At 35.8% G+C, this 24889-nt stretch overlaps 1 pseudogene; it reads right to left on the bottom strand.

The window, feature by feature from the left end:
• Window positions 1-7683: 7683 nt before the first annotated feature.
• On the bottom strand, window positions 7684-7803 carry LOC112485028 (annotated as a pseudogene).
• Window positions 7804-24889: the final 17086 nt, after the last annotated feature.

Below are 24889 nucleotides of genomic sequence, written 5' to 3'. Positions count from 1 at the left end.
TTCTCTCATTAGATAGTTGAGTAGGTTTTAATACAGCTCCACCCCAGCCCCCAAATATGGCCTGTTAGGAGTAATAGAAAAGTGTGGCTTTCATTTAGCAGCTACAGTCAGAAATAACATTTAAAAATTATACAACTTTCTTTTAGAAATATGATGCCTAGATATCATATAAGATCTGCTATAGCTTCATGTTCTAGGTATGTTGCTTTAGTAATAAATTACTATAATACCTATGTATTTATATAGTAAATGCTATATGCAGAATGTAGATCTGTGTGTGTGAATGGACGTGTGATTGATTTCACAGTTTTTCGAGTCTAGGAGAGAATTGGTTGATTTGAAAGGGAAGGTTAGGGAAGAGTTCCCTTTAAGGAACTCCTGACGTGCTGCTTCGATGAGTCTTCTGGTTCCTTCATTCATTTAAGTGATAGCTGTCCAAAGGAGGTTACAAGATGTATCCTTTCATGATTCAGTGATTCAGTATTTTTAGTTACTTTATTTAAATTGAAGAATCACTCTTATATTTAAATTATGTTTTGAGTAAATTATTCTCAAAGTAAATTTTAGTTCAAAGCTTGACGTCATTTTAATGGAAATGGATTTATTTGTCAGGGGACCCTTGCATTTGTCCCTGTAATTATTTAATTTTATATATTAATAATATAGAGAAAGGGAAAATAGTGATTACCTGCCTGATGAAAGTATGGCAGTAAAATTTGGGCTATTTTGATTCACATACAACAATTATGCCAATGTGTTTGAAATTCTACAGCAACATATATATTTTGATTTTTATTCTTTTTTTAAAATGAATCCAGAAACCAGTCACCATAAAATATCATATTTAATTTTGAATTATTTTCTTGTTTCCTTTAACTAATTCATTCTCTGAATTCATTTAGTGTTTATTTTCTTTCACACCTCAAGGAAAACTTTATATTCTACATACATATGCAAGAGACTACTTCATTAATAAACTTGATTGAAATTTTTGTGTACTTTTTAGATGTAAAGAACATTATATTTCCTTTAACTGATGAATATTCATGAATATTAAATGTTTCTTTTGGTGATACATAGGTCACACTATTTAACATCAATGTATTTAAGTCTTTGCTTCCAGTCACAGATAGTCATGCTGAAATGTTTTCAATTCTTTGAAGATACATTTTTTTTCCTTTTCTGATTTTACATGTTTTTGAAATATTTACTCTTCAGATCTGAATCATTACTAGGAAGGTTTACCAAACCATTTTTATTGATTGGATTCCACATTTTGAAAACAGGCATAGTTAAGGCCAGTCTTAATGGAACAATGTATGATCTAGATCTTCTAAATGAATTACATATGTAAGTAGATTTTCTTTCTATTCTAGACTGGAGGTTAGAGGAGTCTGTATTACTATTAAATCCCAGCTTCTAGCGCAATATCTAATTCATAGAATGTTCATAGTAAGTATTTGTTGAATGAGTAAATTTATTTAATGAACTTCCTGATAGAAATTGGGACCATAAAATAATGAATAAATTAGAGTGACATGGTGATATGTAATGTTTTTAACCTGTGACAGATAAAATAATGATATTTTAAAAATTGTATGTAACTCTTCAGGTCAATTGAATACAAATGCATTCTAGGATGGAAAGTGCTAATGTAGACACAATATCACATATTGAGCTAGTGTATCACAATTCTGTGCTGGGTGCATTTTAGAATGATAACAGTTCATGCTTTAAGTATGAAAGTTGAAAGCAAAAAAAAAAAGAAAAAGAAACCATTTTATGACTTGATTACTTTTTATCGTGTAGACGCTAATTTAACCTTACTGTCTTTTTGCCATACACTTTTCTTAATTGGAGTGAATTTTTAAATTCTCTAGGGTACAGGTGGTGACTGAACAGATTTTTATGATTTACTTATCCGTGGTAGGAGAACCACAGTGATTGAATACAGAATTTTAGGAATTGCAGGTAGAACATTTTTAATTTGAGAGCTATACATTTGTACTGAAAACTGCACAGTTATATGAAGGAAGACGCATGGAAGGCATGGAATGCTCTGGCAAATTTAGACTGTATGGAGAGTTCATTCTTACAGGCATGGAGAAAAGCACCCATCCCTCTACTGCTGTGTAGAGTTCATTGGAGTAAGAATGGGGGTGTTGATTCCCTGAATTAACCTAGAAGTTAGTAATGTCTAGGATGGCCACCAGAACCACAGGATGAAAGCACCCCTCTAAGCCCTAATAACAGCGTCTCCCTAGAAGTACCAAAATATGGTGTTTATGAGGCTCCTTTAAGGCCAAAACAGCTACTCTCTGAGCTTCCAAGGGTTGAATATATTTCTAAATGTCAGGATTTATTTAGATGCATTTCCTTTTTCTTTTTTCTTTTTAAACAAAATACTTATTCTTTATTACTGAAGATTGAAGTGGGAACATCCTTATTCAAATCAAAACTGTGCCTCTGTGTAACAAAGACTTTCAGGATAGGATTTTTGCATTGAACCATATAAATTCATTGTCTGTATCTGCCATATTAACTGTCAGTCCTGTACTTATATGTTATTTCTTCATTTAGGAGCTTTGAAACTAATTAAAACCCTATTGAACAGTGAAATTATCTTGTGTATATTTCTCCAAGTATTTTTTTCCCACATAAGTTTAGAAAGGAGAACCAGAGAATAATTTAGTAGCCATTTTGTATATTACAAATAAATTTGATAGCCTTTTTTTCATTAAAAAACAAACAAACCCAGCTGCACTTTATAAGAGATGGCTTATGTTCGATTTTTAGAGATGTTTATTAAATGTAGTTATTATTTTTATTACAGATGAATTTTTAAGGACCTGAAACAGCTTTTGCAGTTATGAGGCTGCGTGGCTATGCTAAACTTAGCAGAAAAAAGGAACAGATTTTTCTTCATGATCCAAGCAAACTTATACTTGAAAAGAAATGAGCAAGATTTTTCAAGGATGATTTTGTTCTAGCATTTATAGTAATTTTTCTTTGAGGGGAGGTTATTCTGTTGATTTTAATGGAAATGTTGATTGGGTATTAGAGATGTGAAAGTAGGGAGCTCAAAGGCTACATCTTGAAAGAGGGAGAAGCCATTTTAAGAAGGTTAGGATTGCTTTCTCTCTAAGAACAGGGAGGGAATCTGTTTCCTCCAGACTCTCTGTTTTAGGTTGAGGGAAATACAAGTATTTGTAACAACAAATTTAAAGACTAATTTCCTAGTTTAGGGAGAGGGCAGTGACATTTTTCAAAAGGAAACTTTTATAATGGCTTTTAAAGCAATGTTAAGATCTTTGCAGAAATAATTTTAGGGAAGGGTGAAATAGCAATAGAAGGTAAAACGTGTGATTGTTAGTAATTAAAAATCTGTGGCAATAACTGACTACAGTAAACAGTGAATGTTTTCTCTTGTTCTGCCGAATGGAGTAACATTAAAGAAAGAACTATTATCAGGCTCAAACACTATTTTGTGTGAACAGCTGTTGCTAATTAAATTATAGGAAGTTGTTCGACAGTCACCTTTGAATTTGTTACATTACTGATATGTAGAAATCTGATTTCTCATTTAACATGCAAAAAGAAAAAAAAGACCTAAACATGCTGTTGAAAGTGAGTTCATAAATACTAGGTGGTCATGAATCTGGACTTTACAAAATTGTGATTCTGAGAACGGAAAACTGAATTCGTTAAATAGCTCTGGGATTGACCTTTATACCTAGTCATAATTTCAGAAGTCAGTGCAGAATATTTTATTAAAAGCCTTTATGGTTCAATTTTAAGAACAATATGACTATTATTTTAAAATAAAGTTATAAAGAAATTATAAATTAATTTATTCAACAAACATGTGCTAGTTATTGGAAAATAAACATTTCCTCTACTTTTTTTTTTTTTTTCCCCCTTCAGGCATGCCATAGGAAAAAACAGCTGCATATAGAATGCTGGTCAAATGAACAAATGTTAAGCACCTATTATGTGCAAGATAATGTGCTACATGAGACACTCCTTATTTCTTTTTTGCCAACAGGAAAGGCTACAAGCACTGTTCACAGTTCTTGTTTCACAGTTGATGCCTTTGGACTGACATGTTCTTCTGAGTGTTATCCTTCCTGGCTTTGGCTTTTCTATTGGCTCTTAATACAAAGAAAAAGACAAAATAATATGAAGGTCATTGTGGAAGCTTTCCGGGTATTACACAACTGGGGAAAGCAGATGATCTTGAGAATTTGAACTCCTGAGTAATATATGTATTACTTCCTTGGAGGTATCATTGCTTTGCTTTTAATTATGAGAAACTAAATGACCACTTGCCCTGGGTTTCTAACTAAATTGGTGGCTCCATGAGGGCAAAGATAGTTACTCCTGTTTCTTTGTATCTCAGTGTAGCACAATGCCTTGCTCTATTTATAATGATGATTCTGTTGTCAGTAACAGGGAGGGGGTGGGTGGCTGGGAGGGGGCTGCAGAGTGGGCAGCCCGGTTCCCAGAAGAAAGCAGAGGAGTTGGAAGAAGTGAATTTAAACTTCTCGCTTTCTTCTAATGGTATCATACATATGTTCACCATTTGCCACTCCTATTTGCTGTTTCGTGGGCCACCTGGGGCACAGTAAAGGGAATTCTGTTTTAAAGACAAAATCAGAGTTGTCTTTGTTTCCATGCCTGCTTCTCTTCCATTCTCTAGTGAGAATGATTCAGTCGAACAGTCTCGTATTTTTTTCGGGTTGAAAAGTCAATAGCGCCTATCAAGCAGTTTGAATGGAAAACTGTTACACACAAGTCCTTTGAAATTTGAAAATTCCACGTACCTTTATTACAAAATTAATCTTGCGTTGTGAGCCATTTGATGTTTCAAGGAAGTGTTTAATGGATTGTGGTGCGGTTAGGAACGGGAATGGTATTAATGCCATTATATTCCTGACACCTCACAGAAAGGAATAATAATTGATCCATAAATTCAAGAAAAAGAGCTAGAGTGAGATTTCTTGGCTCTGTGGAAGGAAGTGGATACTGATGTTTAGAAACATACTCATGTCTATTTCTAAAAGATAGCCTCTCTTTTTCCCTTTGGAGAACAGAAATTATGAATTAATTGCATCTTCCCAGAATTTGACTTTTTCTTTTTGTGATCACTATCACTTGTGAAAAAGAACGAAATAGCATTTTTTCTTTGTGTGTGGTTTTTTTTTTTATATATTTTAAATAGTCTTTTCATGTTTTTAATTTTTTCTTTTTCATGTTTCCTTTTGCTGAAGAGGCAGGCAGCAGGGTGATCGGTGGTGTCTTCCATGTATTTCCTGGTGACTGCGGCATACTGGTTGTTTCTAGATAGAAATGCTTCAATGTCTTATCCATTCATTATTCAGTCTTCCACTATTTGCTGTAGTTCCCCCTACCCCTTCCCGAAGAAAAACCTTCAGTGTGAATACTACTCACCTCCATTGGCTCTTTCATCACAGCTTCTTTAAACAAATTCTAGGAGAGGTTCCTTAGACTCTCTAGTATGTGCCTCTCTTTACAATTTCGGGAACTTCTAAGTTGATACTTTCAAATATCATGTGGCTGTGAGCTGTGAGGGGAAGTTGGGTGCTTTACTACATTAAAAGAAAGACACTTGTGAATGTGCCTTTGGGAGATGATTAACTTTCTTCATGCAACACTTAGGTCCACAAAACCAAGTACCTTGTCATTGAACGAAATGTAAAATTCTCCTTCATTTTCCAGAGGGTGGGGATCATGATTACCAGCAGAGAGTTAGTGAGCCAGTGCTAGATTATCTATCATGGGCCACTGGGTTTCAAAATAGGATGCAGTGCATTTGCTAGAAGGGGAGAAGGTGCTGCAGGCCTGTATTGAGTAATAGCGTGTGTTCCTCATTTAACGATTTGAACATCCTCATCTTAGTTACTTGAGAGTCTTAAAAAACATCTAATTGTATTTCCATACAGATAGGGAGAAAGGCATCAGCAGGGCCTTTGCTTTTGTTACAGTCTGAGTAGGGGGTGTTTTTTGGTTTTTTTTTTAAGGTAAAGATACAATGATATTTTCTTGCCATGTAAATTGATATTTTAGGACCTACGCTTTTCAGAGCTCCTTCATTATATCATACTTTTTTTTTTCTGCAGATGGCAAATGCAGTTTTCCTTTTGTCCTAAAGAGCTGACCCATTTCCTGTGACTTGTTCTAATAATACAGGATGACTTTAATTCTTGTTCCTAGTTTGCCCTTAAAAGAATGTCAGAGTACTTGTTAGAACTCTCTTGTCGTTCTAACACTTGTGATATAGTATTTTTGAAAATTGGTAAATCATGCAAAAACAGTGGCAGAGTGGTTTTGTGAAGGTTTATTCAGCTAAAGAATTAAATACTCTGAATGAGTCTGCATAGCGGTTTAGATATGTGTATTTTTTCTAAAACCTGAAAGGCGGTCAAATTCTCCTTCCCTGTCTTTCTAAACTAACATGAGGGTGTTTGGTTTGTTTGTTCCTTTACTGTTTCTATAGAAACCTGTAAAATGGAGAGATTGGACTAAATCTAAGGGCAGTCTGAACTTTGGAACTTTCTCTGCTTCCCCTCTGCAGCTTTGGTATCTCAGCCCATTTCTCCCCAAACTCATCCCTGGACAGGGGGCCTGAGCGCCAGCCCTCTCCAAGAGTGATGAGCTGTCCCAGGAGGCATTGCCAGGGCTGGTGGGCTCTCCTTAGCCACCCTCACTCCCCTCTCTTTCTCCTTAGTAGTAACTCCAAGCGCCCTGGGGAAGAGCTGTGAAAAGAGGGCTGAGTGAGGGGGAGGCATTAGCCAGTCTGTCCAGAGCTGCCCCTCCTGCTGCCTGGCATGCTGCTGATAGTTTCACCGCCTTCACAGGGAATGGTATCAAAAGCCTCCTGTCATATCAGCATGGGTCTCTTGCTTCCTGCAGGAAGAGCAACATCCTGGGAGGCACAGAGGTGGAGCTTGAGAGGATCAGTGTTGCAGCACTGCCCTGCTCAGGCCTTGGTGTTTTCTTGGAGACTCTTAGGCAGCTACCTGTGACTTACTACTACTATTTTTTTTTTCTTTGTTTATTGTTTCATTGGATGTTAAGCAATGCTTTTCATTTGCTTACAAAGAATCTCTGCTGCCCAAGCTATTTCTGCCAGTTTCAGCGAGAGCAGGTAGGCCATTTGGGCCTGGGCATTTGGAGTGTCTCATACACCTTATTGGAGCACATTTGGCAAACTGCTTTGTATTTGGATCCAGTAGGTCCCTTTTCCAGGGACTTCCAGGAAAGATTTAAAAGTAACCCTAGGATAGACCATTTGTGTCCCTTCTTCCGTTACTGTGTGCTTTATTGTACACATTTTTTTTTCCCTTGGAGGCTTTCATTGAAGTCAGAAAAACATAATGATAGACATATCCGTAACATGAAGTAAGGAATTTTCATACATTTTTATTTTTAAAAGTTACATATATATATATGTGTGTGTGTATATATATATATGTGTGTGTGTGTATATATATATATACACACATATATATATGTATGTATATTTACTTTTTGCTGTGGCTTCTGAACTGTCATAGACATGGTCTGAGAAACTTTTTTTTTTTTTAGACGAGGCAACCCTTGGTTGACCTCACAGATTGCAAGGACCTTGTCAGCTTCCAATCCCTTATTTTTTATTTTTTACACCTACAAGCACCTGGTCTTCCTAGGTGGTCTCCCATCCAAGTACCAACCAGGCCCGACCCTGCTTAGCTTCCAAGATCAGACGGGATTGGGCTTGGTCAGGGTGGCATGGCCATAGACTCTGAGAAACTTTAAGAAGCAACTTCCTATGTCTCTTGACTGCTTTCTGGAGAAGGGGGTCTATGATGGAGAAAGAAACAGCTAGACTCTCACTCTTGTTCTTCCTGATCAAAGAGCTATGTTATTACAAGAGCCAGTTCCACTGGAGGTGCCAGGCAGGTGTTTGACATTCTTCAACCTCTACTTTGCTCCTGGCCCATGGCCTTCTCATTATCTTATCAGCTTCAGGCTCACTTACATCGATTTCAGATTTGGAGTTGGACAGGTGCAGGGGAAAAGGAAAACAGTCACAGCGAAGGAGAGTAATGGAGGATCCAAAGAGGGGCTTGGCAGTACAGAGGGAGTCATTGCTAATAGGAGTGATGGTAGCCATTTACCCTCTAGGCTCTGGAAGGAAGCAAAGGAGAGTAAAGAAGAGATGCCCTGTGTGTTGGCTTGGTGTCTTTGATCAGGAAGAGCCAAGCCAATGCAGTTTCCTCTTGTCAGCTCCACTGTCCTGCTGCATTTCTTTATCATTATCACATCTACCTTGCCCTTCCTCTCCCACATTGTGGGCTGGGAGATGAGCAAGTGTAGAAATCTGGGTTGTATGGGAGGAATTTTTGTTGTATGCACTCTCTTCTGTCCTTTTGCTCCCAGAGGTGGTTAGATAGACTAAGCCCAGATCTCATATCAAGCAGTGTCCTGAGAAAACCCATTCACATATTAAAAAAAAAATTTACAACATGGCTCCTCCATGTTTTGTTTTGTTTTTTTCTGTCAGCCGTTTAAGGTGATAGAAATGCGTCTATTACTATATTGAGAACTCTGCTAATTTGGTGATAGGTTATTAGAATGCCTCTTAAGAGATGCTTGTCTAGGAAGTCTGCTTTCACCTAGCTGGCTTCTGCCTTCAATAGGGCAGCTTTCAGTTGCCTAAGGCAATAAGTAGATGAGTAGTATGAGATATTCTTGCCAAGTAGAGTTATTCTCAGGTACGGGCATGTAATACAGGCATACTTTGGAGACATTACGGGTTTGGTTCCCGATCATCGTAATAAAGCGAGTATTGCAATAAAGCAAGACGTAATCTTTCTGGGAGGATCTTGCCTTCAATTTGTAAAAAAACACATCTGCAAAGCACAATAAAACAAAGTACAATAAAATGAGATATGCCTGTTTAGAAATAGTTTGCAAATTTTATCTGAGAAAGACTCTTGTCTGTTGGCTGTGTTCTCTTACGAGCTGTTCACTTTCTGGGTTATCACATCCAAGCCCCAGAAGTAGACTTTTTTCTCAGATTATTCAGGGTCCCCAAAGCCTACTTCCAGTTATGAACCAACGTTCAAAATATGCTACATTTGTTCATGATAGATTTAACTTAGGATTTCTTGACTCATATATAGGCTGAATGAGAAGGTACTTGAAATCAATCTCTGTTTTTGTTCCCAATGACTTCCTAATGGGTCATGAGCTAATGAATTATGATTATACTGATTCCTCTTGCAGCTGGGCTTGGATTGGACATGGAGATGGAAAGGTGTTGATGTATTCATTGGATGTCCTCTGTGAACATTCTGGTTTCTCCTCTTATGCATTCATTGGGTCGCCAGCTAAGATGTTATCCAAAGTACATTAGAAATAACCAAACATTTTGGGGTACATAGTATCATAATAATGAATTCCATAAGTTTCCCATCTTCTGTGAGAGAGGATACCTAACCTGTATATTGCTTGATCATTTTCAACTAAATAATTTGTATTTCTCTATCCATATAATTCTTGGCAAAGGGGTTACATTTTAATGGAGGAAATCATAGGACTTCATTAATATTTCTTTAGGGAAATTTTGACTCCAAATATATTTTCATGAAAATCATCAGCTTTGTCTTTTGAGAAACAAATTTTCTATAGGACTTTCCACTCCAAGCCATGCTTACTATGGAACAGAGATTCTCGTTTAGGGTTTTTCCTTCACAAAGTCTATCTGTGAATTGCCACTCGAATTACAATGTATCTTTCCCAGAATTAATTAATACATTGTGCATCCCTAGTACTGAATCGCAGGGTCACACAGTGATTTATTTTTTCTATTAAAAATATTCTTTTATACATCATGTATCTTCAAGCAATATGCTACTGCTTGAATTTACATTGTATTGTATTGTCTTTTGGTGATGAAATAAGGGAGAGCATTTGAGATATATATCCTCTGGTGGTTTGGTTGCTTTCTAAAATAGTAAAAACATTTAATATGAGAAAAACTATTGTATTTAATAGATAAAGTTTGAGTCAAGAAGTGTTTATTTTCTTCTACTTAAGAATTTTCTTACATTCTCAAGAAATATATTGTTTTCATGTTGACTTTTGAAAGAACAACAGCCCATTCTATGTTAATAACATTTTTTTCTGTTTTGTTTTCAGTGATTTTGACGTTTTAGAAATAATGTAATAATTTTTTATACAGTTTGAAAAAAAGGTTTAAAACATTCATAAATTTATCCGAAATGTATCAATCTAACATAAACATGATTTTTTGATATGTTCTATTCTAGTCTTTTATTTTTACATGTTTCTTCCATAGGTCTAATTATACTATACAATTTAACAAGTCGTACATATTTTCTTTGTGATTATATAGACTTCATGTTAATATTTAGAATTGCTATGTAATATTCTATTAGAGCATATATATTGATTTGCTTTCTCTTTCTCTTTCGGACATTCAGATTTATCCCAGTGTTTCCATTTTCAAAAAAATGCTATGATGAAGTTCTTGGTGGAGATAGCATTTTTTAAACACACACACACACTTTTGTTAGAATAGATTAATAGACATGTTATTGCCAAGTCAGAGGATATGAAAAATTTCATGGCTCTTGATTAGACATACCTAAAACATTTTCTGAAATGATTGTATACAATTTGCAACATCATGAGCAATGTTGAGAGTTATCAATAAGTAGACAAAATGGTAATTTTATAATGATAAATTTGCATTTATTTGATCACTAATGAGAATGATCATTTTCTCATGTTCATTTCTAGTTGAATTTATTATTTTGTAAGTTGTCTGTTCATTTCCTTTGCGTGTTTATGAGTTTGGAACATACAAATGAAACAAGCCTTTATCATATTTACTCCAAATAGCCCCAGTCGCTGTTTTTCTTTTTCTTTGTTTTGTATTCTTTAATATAGAATTTTTTAATTACTTCGATTCCAAATCATTTTTTGATTTTTTGCTATTTTGTTTTAAAATAAAAATCTTAACCTGTTTTAGAAACTCCATGAAAGCCAGATTTACTGCTATGGTAATGGGTGAAACTAGATTGAATGTAGTGTTTACATATCACTTTCGTATTCTTTTTCTTTCAAAATGAAAATGAAATACCCATATAAATTCACACTATCACAGATCACAGATTACACAACATATGCTGTCTTGTATGTAATTGACTTTTTGGGGTTTTTTTGGTTCAGTAATATGTAATGGATATCTTGCCATGTTAATATAAATCTTTTGTATCATATTTTTGGCTTTTTAGTGTTCAATGTATTTTTTTCATTGAATTTAGTTTAGTTAGGCTTTTTTAAAAATCACTTTTAGCTTCAACTTTATTAACTTAAGATATTTCTGGAAAATTGAGCATTTTTATCTACAGAAGGATGGTGTGCCCTACGATGAATGTCTCAAGAGGAAAAAGAAAATGGAACTGATAAGATTATATGACAGGTTTGGCTATGTTCAAAATGGTACCAAAACACAAAAATTTTAATTGTGATGAAGTTTAGTTTATCAGTTTTTTTATGTTGTTTGTGCTTTTGGTGCCATGTAAAAAAAACATTGCTAAATTTAAGGTCTCAAAGATTTACGTACATGTTTTTTTTCTAAGAGTTGTAGTTTTAGGTCTTAGATTCAGTTTGAGTTGATATTTGTATATGGTGTGAGGTAGGACTCCAACTTCATTCTTTTAGAAGTGGGTATCTAGTTGTCCCAGTACCATTTGTTGAAAAGACATATTCTTTACCATTGGCACCCTTGTTATTAATGTCTTTGCCTTATTTTTATTACTTTCTTTCTTGCAATTTTTCTAGGTTTATTGGGTTGTACTTTTTCTCTTTTCTTGAATTAAAATTCTTAGATTATGTATTTTAATATTTTTTTGATTTGAATTAAGTGTTTAAAGATTTGAATTTTTCTACTTGTGCCTGGGTAGTGCTCATATTTTTTTGCAGACATTCTAAAGTTATTTTGATTTTTATCTCTGAACCGGGGTTGTTTAAGGTAGTTTAAAATTTTCCAAATATAAATTTTTTCAACCTTTTTTGTTTATTCTTAGTCTTATATTGCTTTGATGGGAGAATATGTTCTGAAATCTTTTTACTTTTTGGAATTTATTGTAGCCTGATATATAGTCAAAACAAATATATGTGTATTATTTAATTTTATTGTTTATATTGTGGTCAATCTTATTGATATATTGTGATTCTGCTGAGCACTGAGAATTGAGCTGAATTCTCATAACTCTAGTGTTTATGGCAATTTTTCCTATTTCCAGAAATTTTTGCTTTATATATGTAAGTACTCTTTTTTGAAATACCTAAAAAATGTCCACAAGAATGAAATTTTCATCATTACAACATTAACTTTTTATGTGAGTTAATGCTATTATATCTTGAATTCAATGTTGTTGGGTATTAAAGTGATCCTTTTGTTTCCATTTGCTTCTCTATTTATTTTCAGTTATTCTTAATCTTTGTTGTTGCTCCTCTCAGGGATTGTTTTTTTTAACCTCGGCTTGAGAGTCTTTTTCCTTAAATAGGTATAGTTGTCGATATAATAATTTTTTTCTTGTCATTGCTATCTTGTGATTCTTTTGTTGATTCCTGACAACTCTCAACTCTCTTAAAATTGGAATGGTTTGCTCCCCCTCACCATTTCTTCTTCCTCCTCTCTCTCCTTTGGTTTTTGGTTCGTATTGGATTTTTTGTTGTGTTTTCCACCTCTGATAATTTGAAAGATATGTAATCTGCTTTTAATTTTACTATTGGTAGTCTGTATAACTTTTAGTAGTATTCTCCAAGTTATGTTTCTCAGTTTATCAGCTTCAGAGATGAAATAGTATTTGTTGTGTCCCTCCAATGCACAGTGGAGAAATTTGTTCACCTATTACCAAGAGTTGGGAAATTTTTTATGTAAAGCGTCCAATAGTAAAAAATTTTAGCTTTTGAGACCATGTAGTCTATGTTGTAAGTACTCAACTCTGCTATAAACAGTAGGTTAATGAATGGCGTGGCTATTTTCAACTAAAATTTTATTTGCGAAAATGGGCAACAGGCTGGATTTGGCACTCTGGGTGTAATTTACCAACCCCTAATTTGCATTGCTTCCATGCTCTGCTTTCCTTGGTATTGATTTGAAAAGTTCTGAACTTTTTTTACTCCTGACTGTGTAGTCAAGTTAGCAAAACCAGACTTCAACTTGTATTCTAAGTTATAATCGTTAGTAGTAATATTACCACATTTTATTTTATATCTATATTTTATTTTCTTTAACAGTCTTCTCCAAGACAACATCGAATGTATCAAATGATAAAACTTTTATAAAGACAACATAAACTTGTCCATGGCTAAAGATGTCTTTCTGAAGGTTCAAGTCTATCCTTGTAACTTATTGATGGTCGTTGAAAGACTAACCATTTAGGAAACTGAAATTATCTTACTGTGAATATGAAAAGGATATTATGTCAGATGGAATGAGAGATATACATGATACTCAGGATAGTTTTAATCCACATTTTGTCTCTTCTCCTCTCCTTGATGACAGCCTCCTGACTGTTCAAACTGAGTATATCGACTCTCTTACAATTGGAATGATTTGCTATCCCTTCCACACGTGTTCCCCTTCCTCAGTGTTTTCTGCTCATCTTTGTTGGCATAAAGTTAGTGTTTGATCTTACAGCCCGTGTGAATTTATTTTCACACTTTTAAAAACCCTTAATCCTTGGATTTCATATTCAGTACCTGGGATAATCACAAGGAATCATTTCTAGTTAAGCCTAGAGAAAGAAATTTAAGTATTTTTGTTTCGTATCACTTATTTAGTTTTCTTTCAGAAATTTTAATATTTATATATATTTGTATGTGCAATTAAAACTACATATTTAGTATTCTGTGTTTAAGTAAATGCCTGTAACCAAATATTTCTTTTCTCAGTTTCTTTAATTGTATACTTTGATTTATTTTTCATTTACCTATGAGTTGATTAGATTATACCTTCAGATAGATTTCCCACAAAGGATCCATGGATGACATATTTTCTGAGTTCTTGTGTATCTGAGAATGCCTTCCTATGGCACTCACGTATTAACAATGGCTTGCATGGGTGTAGAATTCTTGGGTGACACCTGTTTTCCATCCATGTTGCTTGCTCCATGGTGGATGTTGCTCCATTGTTTCCTGACATCTGAATTTGTTGAGAAGAAGTCTGTAGTCAGCCTGAATATTTTTTCTTCGTGATTTGCTTTTTATATTTGATTGTTTCTTTCTTTCTTTAATATGGAAGTTTAATCATTTTACCAGGTTATGCTTCAGTATTTCCCCTTTATTATTTATCCTGAAACACTCATGAACCCATTCCATCTGTATAATTATTTTTTTATTTTAAGGATTTCCCCCAACTCATTACTGAATATTTTCTCTGTTCCACAAGAATTTTTTTTTTCTTTAGGCACACCAATTATTTATATATCGGATTTCTGTTGTTTCTCTAACAAAGCTGTCAACTTTCCTCTAATCGCTTCATTTCTCCATTCTTTTCCTTGTGTGATTTGCTCCAATTTCTCATCCGCAACACTGATTTGGCAATGTTGGCATATAAATGTCAAACACTAATAAATAGATTTTGAATGACTGAAGTGCCTGTTATATGTTTTTGATTATTCAAATTCATTTTTAGGTTCTGCAGTATCCTTTTTCCTTCTTATGTATTTTCCTAGTGCCGACAGTTTCTTTCTACCTTACCCTATTTTTAAATATCTCATTTTAAAGTCCACATTTTCTTAAATTTTCTTGATAGTACAAAGCAATTATACTTTCGTTTTTTTCTTCTGTTTCCTAGAGTAAATCTTCCAAAGTATCCTCTTCATTTTCTTTTTTGCATGTTCTGTGCTTTGTCTTCATTTTTTCTTAGGAATGTTCCAAATTTTGTCTGGCCCTACTGTTTGTCCAAAAATAGTGTGAGTGAAATCTCATTGACTTCCTTCCCTATTTGTCTTGAGACTATTTGTGTTTTTCCCTTAGCACTTGAGCTTGGGGGGCTGGAGATGATGGTATATATTCTATTGTTAGCTGTTTAGTTGTCTGGGGTGGTAGGGAGGGCTCTGACGGTGGGCAGCTTCAGTCTGTGAGCTTTGCTGCTTCTTAATTTTGTTGTATTTTATAACCATTTCCATTTGTTTCCTCCTCATTTGGGTGAGCCAGCCACTTTGGTGAGAAATCGTTCAGAATGATGCCTCGCTATTTGTGGGATTTTTGTTCTGTGCATCAGTTGGGTATATTTCTCTGCATTTTTAGACCATTTTGTAAAGTTGGCATGCTTTCAGCCCTCCACCCTGCCAGGTCAGAGAAAAAGTCAGAATCAGTTGGCTATCTATTTTTTTTTAGTTCCTCCACTGCCGGTATAGGTAGGAATGTGAGATCTAATACCATGTAACTTATTCTTCAAAGTTGGCAGGTGCTGGACCTTTGGCACTTGCTTCCCTTGACACTGCACTGTTTTACAACCAAAAGTGCTGTGTACTATAGACCTCTCCAATAGGTTCTCCCCGTTTGGTACATTTGTGTTGCTTCTGATCTCTCAGTTCTTTGCTATTATTAATATAGATGAGGTTTTTCTCTCTAAATTTTTCCATTTTTGTGCATTCTGAGAGATAGAAAAAGAAAGTTATTGTTTTTTTAGAGCATTTTGCCATCTTTCCAGGAAGTCTGCTTTATGAGTCTTGATGACTATAATTAACACATGTAAAGTCTTTCATAGTTATAATTATAGAATCTCAGTTAACAATGTGCTTTAGAGTCCAAGCTTGCACCCCATACTTGAGCCACCTCTGTAACATCCCCTAATTTATTGTTAGTTTTTCTCCTTTACTTTCAGTGATGGGACATCATCCCCAGAGAGGACCTAATTCTCTTTGGTCATCTATATTTGTTAGAAATTTTTCATATATTGAGCTGAAATCTGTCCTGAAACTAGTTTCAGGTTCCATCCCTTAGAGACACTGGGATTCTGGAACCCACCGGAACACACATCTACTTTTATGAATAATTGAAGTTGGCCGCATGACATGCCCGGGACTAGCTTTCTTCTTCATGTGAAACATTATGAGTTCTGTCCATCATTTCTCGTAAGGCAGGAATAAAATCTTGTCCTTATCGTCCTAGTTGTTTTCTTCTTAAAACAAAAAAACAAAAAAAACCCATAATGGAACCTAACACTTGAAGTATGGTTTTTTGAAGTCAGAGTAGATAATATTTCTGCATCTTCTCCTGAACTGAGATACATGTGACTTTAGAAATCTTTATCTTAATAAATCGTCCCAAGAAATATAGCAATTCTGAGTGAAGAGGGCTTTCTCTACCAGTACCTTGATTGTTCTTACTTATTTTTTTCAATACAGTACTACATTTCTAGCCTTGCTTTTGACCTGTGGTCATCTGTGATCTGCATACAATCCTCTGCATTTTTGCATATCCTTTTATCATGTATTTGCATGGATTTTTTTTTTTTTTTTCAATTGTTGAGTGTTCTTATTCCTGTTGAATTTCATCCTGATTTTGTGGGAACATCCTTCTAAGGTCAGGATCATTTAAACTTTTTTTTTTTTTTTTTCCAACTTTTACCATTTGTAATCCTACCCCGTTCGTTCTCAGAGGAAAATTAGAGGAACCTATTTCAATAAGATTTCACAGTCCATCATTAATATGAATCTCTTGTTGATTCCAGATCTTCAGTTGTTACTTTGTTGTTTACTTACCTAAAAGATATAAAGCCAAAAATATACTACCTGACTTTGACCTCAATTTTTAATTTGTGTTGGTATAAAAGGGTATAGAGTAATCAAGAGAAAGTACACAGGCTCTTCCTTCCTTGACTGTGGCCTGCGTGCGCCTACCTACTGTAGGAGGAAATCGGGTTGCCCTGTGGGTGGTCTATTTTCATCTCTCCTCAATCTCTGACGTTTAAGTGCCACCAGTTAATAATGGCCATGATCATTAAGGAGGGAAGGGATATTTTCTTATTCCTTGTCCTCTGTGAGTTCTAATTTCTATGTAGAAGAAAAGGGATATTTTTGGAGACGCACATTTCACTTAGTACCTGTTTGCTTTACAGCCAAATTGGTTTAATCTCTTTTTCTCGCCATAAGGCACCTGGCTCTTAAAGAGAGAAAGCTACCTTACAATTCTATATACAGGTATACTCTGCTACTTCGCTTTTATGAAAAACTTAGTTAGTACCTGTTGTCGCTAAACAAAAGAAATCCAAAAGAGGCTTTTTGCTTTTATGAAAAAAAAAAAAAGTGAAAAGTCAAAACAGTGTTCAGTATTTGTTTGGCAGCAAGTTGAGCTATTACAGAGGCAATGTGCACCGGAATAGCCAGAGTGGCCCCGCCAAGCTCCTTCCTGGAACCACACTCAGCATCTCAGCATCAAGCCGCATAGCTTCGGACTGTGTGAGCATCTGTACTTCAACTCTGTGTATTTTGTGAATTAATTAGCAAGACGTGTCCTAAGGTATCAGAAGAGCCTGAGAGAACTTGTAAGGGTGTTAATGCTTAATATAAAACTGGACATAATTGTTTCGATCCTGGTGAACGAAATAAAAACATTGTGTGTGTATTGAATTCGGGGTCTAGGAACACTCAAATTTTATTCCATATAAATTAATGGTAATTCTGTCTTTGTTTTATGCCGTTTCAAAAGCTTACGAAAGGTTTTATAGGAATGCTTTACTTTTGGATAATGGGGGAAACCTGTACTTTATTTTACAGAATTTAACATCATGCTCACATAATTAGTAATTACATTTTTCATTTAGGAAATTCAATAGTTGAGTGGAATTTGTTTTATTTAAACAAGATATACATATCTAATGTGAAATAAACTCAGTTTTTCCAGCTGGATGGTGGAAGAGGGGTTGGTAGTAAATAATTCTGTTTCTTATGCAGACCATTGTCCACTGTCTCTTTATTGAGTCGCCTGTGCCCATGTAGCTGTTACCCATGGGTAGAAGGCCCTTCTTCACAGTGGGTAGATATTGATTTCTGAACAGTGATCAGCCCAGGATATTGACTGCCTCGTACTAGAACTTTTAACAAAAAAGGTGACTGTGTAAAGATTGGAACGTGTCACCTTGAGAGGGGCAGTCTTTTTCCCTGCTCATGTGTATGTGCTGTAGGTATTCAGGCTGCTCAAACATGGTTTAATATCATTGTTTTAAGTCTCGCCTCATTGGAAAAACAGACTCATTGCTTGTAAGCAGTGCTGTGAGGAATAAGTTTATTTCTTCATTAATTTGGTAATTTACCAGAATGTGTTCTATTCTAGCCTCGATTGTTAGAGCCTGCTGAAATGCCTGAAGTCATTTTTGTTTCCTTCTATCTTACTCATGAGAATTACTCTAAACAAATTTTGGCTTTTATAGCAATGTTGTAAAATTGTTTTATACTTGGATTTACAATAGGGCACACTATCCTAAATCCAGTTATGGTTAACAAGATATTATATACCTTTCTGGAGATTTCAGCCCTGGAAGCCAAACCTGAGTTTTTAAAAATGTACCGACTGCATATGTATAAATTATAGCTGTGTTCCAAGATGTGCGGACTCACAAGATAAGGACTGCATGTAGAAGCATCCCAGATTTGTCAAAGTGCTGCTCTGGGAGCTGCCCTCATTGTAAGTATGCTTCCTGTGTAATTTCAGTGGTCAGGATTTCTTTTTAAAAATATGGTTGTGCTGACATTTACTCTGAGCAAATGAAGCATAGTTCATATCTGTTAAAATTGAAATTATAATACATGGCTACATGAGTGCTTTTTCCAATCTTTGTATGTTCTTGCATATAAATTTATAGAACTCATTATAAATCAGATGGTGCAGAGGCAGTTTGATTTTTTTCCCCCCTGTCTTCTCTGTTTTCCAGTGGGTGGATTGCTCAATAAGAGAGTACAGTGAATAAACGTATCAGCATCAGAATCTGTATTTATACAATTATATTATTTCTTTTATTTAAAATTAAATATTTTAGTCTAAAGATTTTCATTTTCATAAGTGTCCTTGGCAAAAAAAAAAAAAAATCATCTTTCGTATTGCTCTTTACTGTGCTTTCAAGTGTTCTTTTCCAGCTGAAAATGAAAGATAAGGGATAGATATTAGCAATCATTCTTTTAGTGGAATGTTTTTTTCTCCCTATGATTGTTTCTTTCCTCTTAGTCCCGGGGTGATGAATAAGTTATAGGCAAACTTCACTTACCTTAAAACCATAGTTTCTGCACCAGGGCTTTTTAGGTACAAATGCAGTCTGGCTTCTGAATGTAAACTCAATCCTGACTGCCCAGCGGGGAGATCTGTTTGGCTAAGTACTCTGGCAAAGCTGAATAGTGCAGGTTGCAAAGAATGCTTGGTTCCTCTGTCATTTTCAAGAGGAATAACATCACACACAATGCTAAACCTCACTAGCAAAGAACTGAAATTTACTCCTGGCAGGTCAAGAAGTGCATCCATTTACCTCATGTGATCTCTTGCCCCATCCAGCCAAGGCCATATCTCTGAGGTTAAGAAAATTGTGCATTACATTGCAGATCATCTTCTTGTGAGTTAGAAGGGGAGTCTCAAACCTGACTTTGTTACTTTAGATAATTTTAAATTAGCACACATATGTAAACAGCTCAGCTTCCATCATAACTTTGCAGTAAATTTGCAAAAATTGGATTTCGGGAGACCTTCAGTTAAGTGTTGTTTCTGAAAGCATGATAAAACAAAAAGAAAAAAAAGCACTATTTCAGTTTAAATGATACTTAGGAATATTTTAGTCCTGGGATTTTAGGTGATTTATTATTTTGGCGGTACCAATCAGACATGCACTGAGAATGGGGACAAAGGGCAATGGTAGGATTATTCCTTATTGTCTGGTAGTTTTTTCCTCTAAGGTTTTTTTGTATTTAAAAGCAACATTTATTTTTTTTGGTTGGTTCCAGATTTCAGTGGAAGAAGACAATCTTAATGAATTGGGATCTTTTGGGACAGGAGCTATGTACAGTATTTTTTTTTTTTTTATTGACATAATTGTAGCCAATTAGAAATGTGTAATTACATTTCTTCTTATACACACATAGTGGATTGGTTTTATATCCTACTACTTGCTGAATTAGCTGATAGGTAAGAACAATTCTTTCCAAGAACTGGCATATGCACTTATATCCTTATATTTAACATACCCGACTTCTCAAAATTCCTCCAAACACTATTTATGACAGTTAGCCTCAGGTGAGTAGCCAGAGCTTTAAATCAATAGCATGATTAGAACTCGAGCTCCAAGAATGTAGTTGCGACTCTGTGCAGGAAAGAGTTAACCTAGCAGGCCTGACTGCTATCCTTTTGAAGTCCCGCTTGCAGGATGGGCCCTTGGATGGCATCTGGGACCTTGGATTTCAAGAAAGTTCTCATTACTCTCAGAACTAATTAGAGTGGCTCACAGTACCTGAATTGTTTGTACAAATAGCGTGGTTTATGTTGAATACTTGCTTTCCCTTTGGGAGTCTGGAATCTTGGCAGGTGCTAGGCAGATGGTGACTGACCCCTGATAAAAACTAGATTTCTAGGCTCAGGGGAATTTCACACGTGTTGTCACAACTCACAACTCATTGCTGAGGGAATTAAGTGCATCCTATGAGACCACTGGGATGGGCCCCCTGGAAGCCTGTGCCTCATTTCTTCCAGACTTCACTCCTGCACCTTTTCTCTTGGCTGAATTTGCTTTGTGGTAATTAATAACAGCAATGAGTACTGTGTGCTGAGTCCTTTGAGTCCACCAAATGAATCATTGAACCTAATGGTAGGCTGGGGGACCCCTGACACAGACTCCAGCATCAACTCCTGAAGGTCTCAACCCAGTTAACATGGAGTGCTCTGGGTCAGGGTGTTCACACTGCAGCCTGGCAGTGTGCCAGGGCTTCCCGGGGGTATTGGGAGGAGCTCATGGGAGATGTTTGTGAAAGCTCTTTAAAAACACCAAATCACTATCCAAATAAATGCACAGTGATGTTATTATTATTTTTGTTCTTCCATAATCCATTTCAGTCACTGCTGTGAGTCAGACATTATTATGTACAGATAGAACCTCAGTTATTTACCCTTCAGGTAGTATTAGATCTCTTTCTAAAAGCTGGACCAGGCAAACCTTTACTTCCCCAGGGGGCTGAACTTACAAGAGTGACAGATGATGAGGTTCAGTGTAGGCAGGAACTCCTCACCCTCCCTGCATTTTTCACATTGCTCTTAGGTGATTCTTTTTAAATTATATTCTTTATGATTTTCTTCTGTTCAAATTGTTAACTACTTTATACAAGGTACAAAATAAAGGCCATATATCTTTATCTGTCAGTTAAGTTCATCTGATCTCACCCTTCCTTTCTAGCCCTATTTCTTTTGGCTCGCCTTCATACATCTGACACTGGCTAAACTCAGGCAATAACTCTTTTTCTTCCTTTCCCCATCTTCACACCTTTGTTGCTACTCTCACTTTACCTTTCAGCCAGCCTCCATCAAGTTGCCTTTTATTCTTCCATCTCTGCCTGTGCAAAGCACATCTCAAGTGCTACCTCTTTCTCAACAGTTCTGATCTCTGTACTAATCGGAGTCCCTTTTGAAATCCCATGACATCTTATCTTTGTCATATGTCTGTGTTTATTTGGTAAATGCAGGAAGCATTGGAGAGAGAGTGGAAAAGCGAGATAGCTAAGGAAAGGCAGCTGATAAAGGTGCATTATTAAACCAGCCATCATCGTGGGCAGCGGATGCTCAGGCCGAGGAAGAAGCTCTGAGAGATGGTGTGGAGCAGGGCTTCTCAAACTTTAGTTACTTACCTGGAGACCTTTTTATAATGCATTTCTTAAAAGCTTCTGAGTTATAGCGATGCTGCTGGCACAGGTCTATAGTCCAAATTTTGCAGGACAGTGATGCTTTAAAGTCCATCTGAAGGGTGAGGGAGCTGGGATATAATATACTAATTCTGGATAGTCATTAGTTGGGGCTCTCCTGCCACCTTTGGCCTGTCAAGTGGCTGCCCCTGACTTGGTGGAAGCCGTAGGACAGAGAGGTACAGATACTTGGCAGTTGGAAGTTTGCTTTGGATGGGTCAAAGTTGGCTCCATCTTGTAATTATGGTTATTTATGCACTTTTCTTCCTACATGCCAGACTGTGGATCCCTGAAAGTGGAATCTGTACTTCATCTTCCTTCATAGCAGCATCTAGCACGCATTATGCTTTTGAATTTGTGCAGTGAATGAGTGGATTGCTGCTGTGCTCTGCTTAGGTCAAGTATTACAAGTGCAGTTCACAGTAGCCCAGTGACACTAGTTTGTCATTCCTAATCTGAGAGTCTAAGATAAAGATATACCAGAAAGAGAGCCTCCTTTCTGGGTTTACATCGTTGCAGGTGACAGTGGCCTGCCTGGTCCTTGTAGGCTAGAGTTAACAGGTACAAGAGAGCAGAATGCCTTGGAAGAAAGCAAAAATTACTCCTGTAAGGACTTAAGCAATTTTAAAGCCAAAACAGAAAAGGGCTCCAGAGAAAAAATTCTGGTGAGAAAGTTTAGGGTTAGCTAATTCTACTTCATTTAATTTTCCCACTTGAAGGTGCTTTTCATTTTTTTCAAGAATTTCTGTGTATTTTTTGTTGTTGTTATTTTTCACGTTGCTTTATAGTCAAACAGATTTCCTATATGAGGGACAAAATTTTGGTTTTCTCTTCATAAAGATTAAAGCAAATCTTGGACCTGGTTGCTAAATTTCCTCTAAATTATTAAAGCCCTTTTCCTTTTGAATACCCTCTCCCAAATTTCATTTTTCCTTTAACTCATAAAATCCAGTGTTTAAAAAACTTTCTGTGATAAGGAACTTTTCTGATGTTTTATATGAAATAACCACTAAGTATCTAAGACCTTGTATGTATCTAGTTTTGTGGTTGATTGAAAGGAAATATTAGACTTTCTCTTTGCCCTGAATGAATCATTTACGTAGGGATAAAAGATAGTCAATATGAAAATAATAGAAAACCATTTCTAAGCATTTAGGGCTGTCTAGTGACAATTGGATATCTTCGATTCCCGCCCCCCCCCCGCCCCCCGCCCCAGTCCTGATTTCATGTATTTCCTCTCATCAGCTTGTATAAGTTGTGAGTTCCTATTCCTAGTTGTTAAGGTATAATCCTGTCATATAAAGGAATTTATCTACGGGAGGATTGTGGGCTGGCGTGATTAGGGAATGCCACAGAGAATGTACAGTATTCTGGCTCATCCTTGAAAAGTAGGCCAGCATAGAGGAGACTGCAAGGCGATCAAGGACTCTACAGCTCTTGTTTGCCTCAGTACCCAAGGTCTAGTTTGGTGTCCAGATGAGGCCTAAAGTTATGGAGGATGCCTCTGCCTTCCAGTAAAACCAAGAACCAGATCAGGATTCTCGATTCTTTTTTATCATGTCTTTTTTGTGTTCCTGTCTTTGAATCTGTACTTACTTTAAATGTTCATTTCATAGTCCTGTTGACTTTAGTCCTTTCTGGCCTTTGACACCTTAGATCCTTAGATCCTTTCTGCAAGGTAGCTCAGAGGAAGGAGCAAGAGATAAGGGAGTTATTTCTCAGTATGTTTGTAGAGGAAATGCGTCTTCCTCTGATTCAATCTCATTGCTTACTGCATAATATTATATGGAATGGTTGATGGCTAAGAAGAATGCAAAGAAAAAAGTACAAGTCACTGAAAAATGGTATCAAGTCTTTTCATTGTGACAAATCCTTCTCTTATGGATAAATTTACAACCTTCTTTTGCTTTATGATGTCCTTCCACATGTGAGATTGCATTTGAAACATAGAAAATTGCGATGAAATAAACATAGTCCCTATCTTTAGTGGCCTGGAGCAGTTATGTGACCCTGAGGAACAGAGCCCTCCAAATTAGAATCTTAGTCCTGCTACTTACTAGTCTTGTAAAGTTGGTTAAGTTCTTAAGGCCTAGGATCTACAGCTCCTTTCTTTGTAAACTAAGGGTATTATCTTCTCCTATGGGTTGTTAACAATGGATAAGATGATGAGGCTGATTAAATGAGGGGATCTCAGTAAATGTTCGTTTCCTTTGTCTCTCCTCTTAAGTTTCCAATTAATGGATGCTGGGGCCAGAGCAAAACTCAGGTCTTCCAGCTCAATCCATGGCTTCTTGAAAACAAAAATGCAAAGAGGTATGAAAATTCAAAATAGTATTAATTTTTCTGATTCAACTGACTGAGATTAGCTCATGATCGCTATTAGCAGCTCCGCTTACTAAGTACATTATAATACTCCACCGTTTTTGGGTATTTCTGTTTTGCACCCAAACCCAAGACCTTTATTCCTTGTTTTATAGAAGTAGTTCTCAAGACATAGATGTCTTTATTTAATTTCTTTATTTTTCTGTATTCTGACAGTTATATTCTCATCTGATACTCAGCTAGTCACAAGGCTACTGCAGCATTACCTTGTTATTTTTATTATTTTTTTTAAACCTGTGTTTATTCGGATTGGTTGCTGTGTCTATTCTGATTGGTAAGTGTGTACTGTTTGGTTATTAACTGTTTTGAATCTCATAAGAGTATTTAAAATGCTCTTAAACTTTTTTTTCTGTGTAGGTTTTAGGATATATCTTTTAAGAAAAAGGTTATTTTAGTAAATTTTACCAAGTTAAAAGGTGAATAATAAGAATTTGCTGTTTTCCTGTTAGTAGTTCTGTCTGAGCAGGCGTTTATAGTTACTTTCTAAAATAATCTTAAGTTAATGCTAATGGAACTATGTATTATCA

Source organism: Pteropus alecto, unplaced genomic scaffold, assembly GCF_000325575.1.
Source record: "Pteropus alecto unplaced genomic scaffold, ASM32557v1 scaffold95, whole genome shotgun sequence".
Classification (NCBI taxonomy): domain Eukaryota; kingdom Metazoa; phylum Chordata; class Mammalia; order Chiroptera; family Pteropodidae; genus Pteropus; species Pteropus alecto.
The sequence above is the reverse complement of the archived record's forward strand: the minus strand, read 5'-3'. Positions and strand labels throughout refer to the sequence as shown.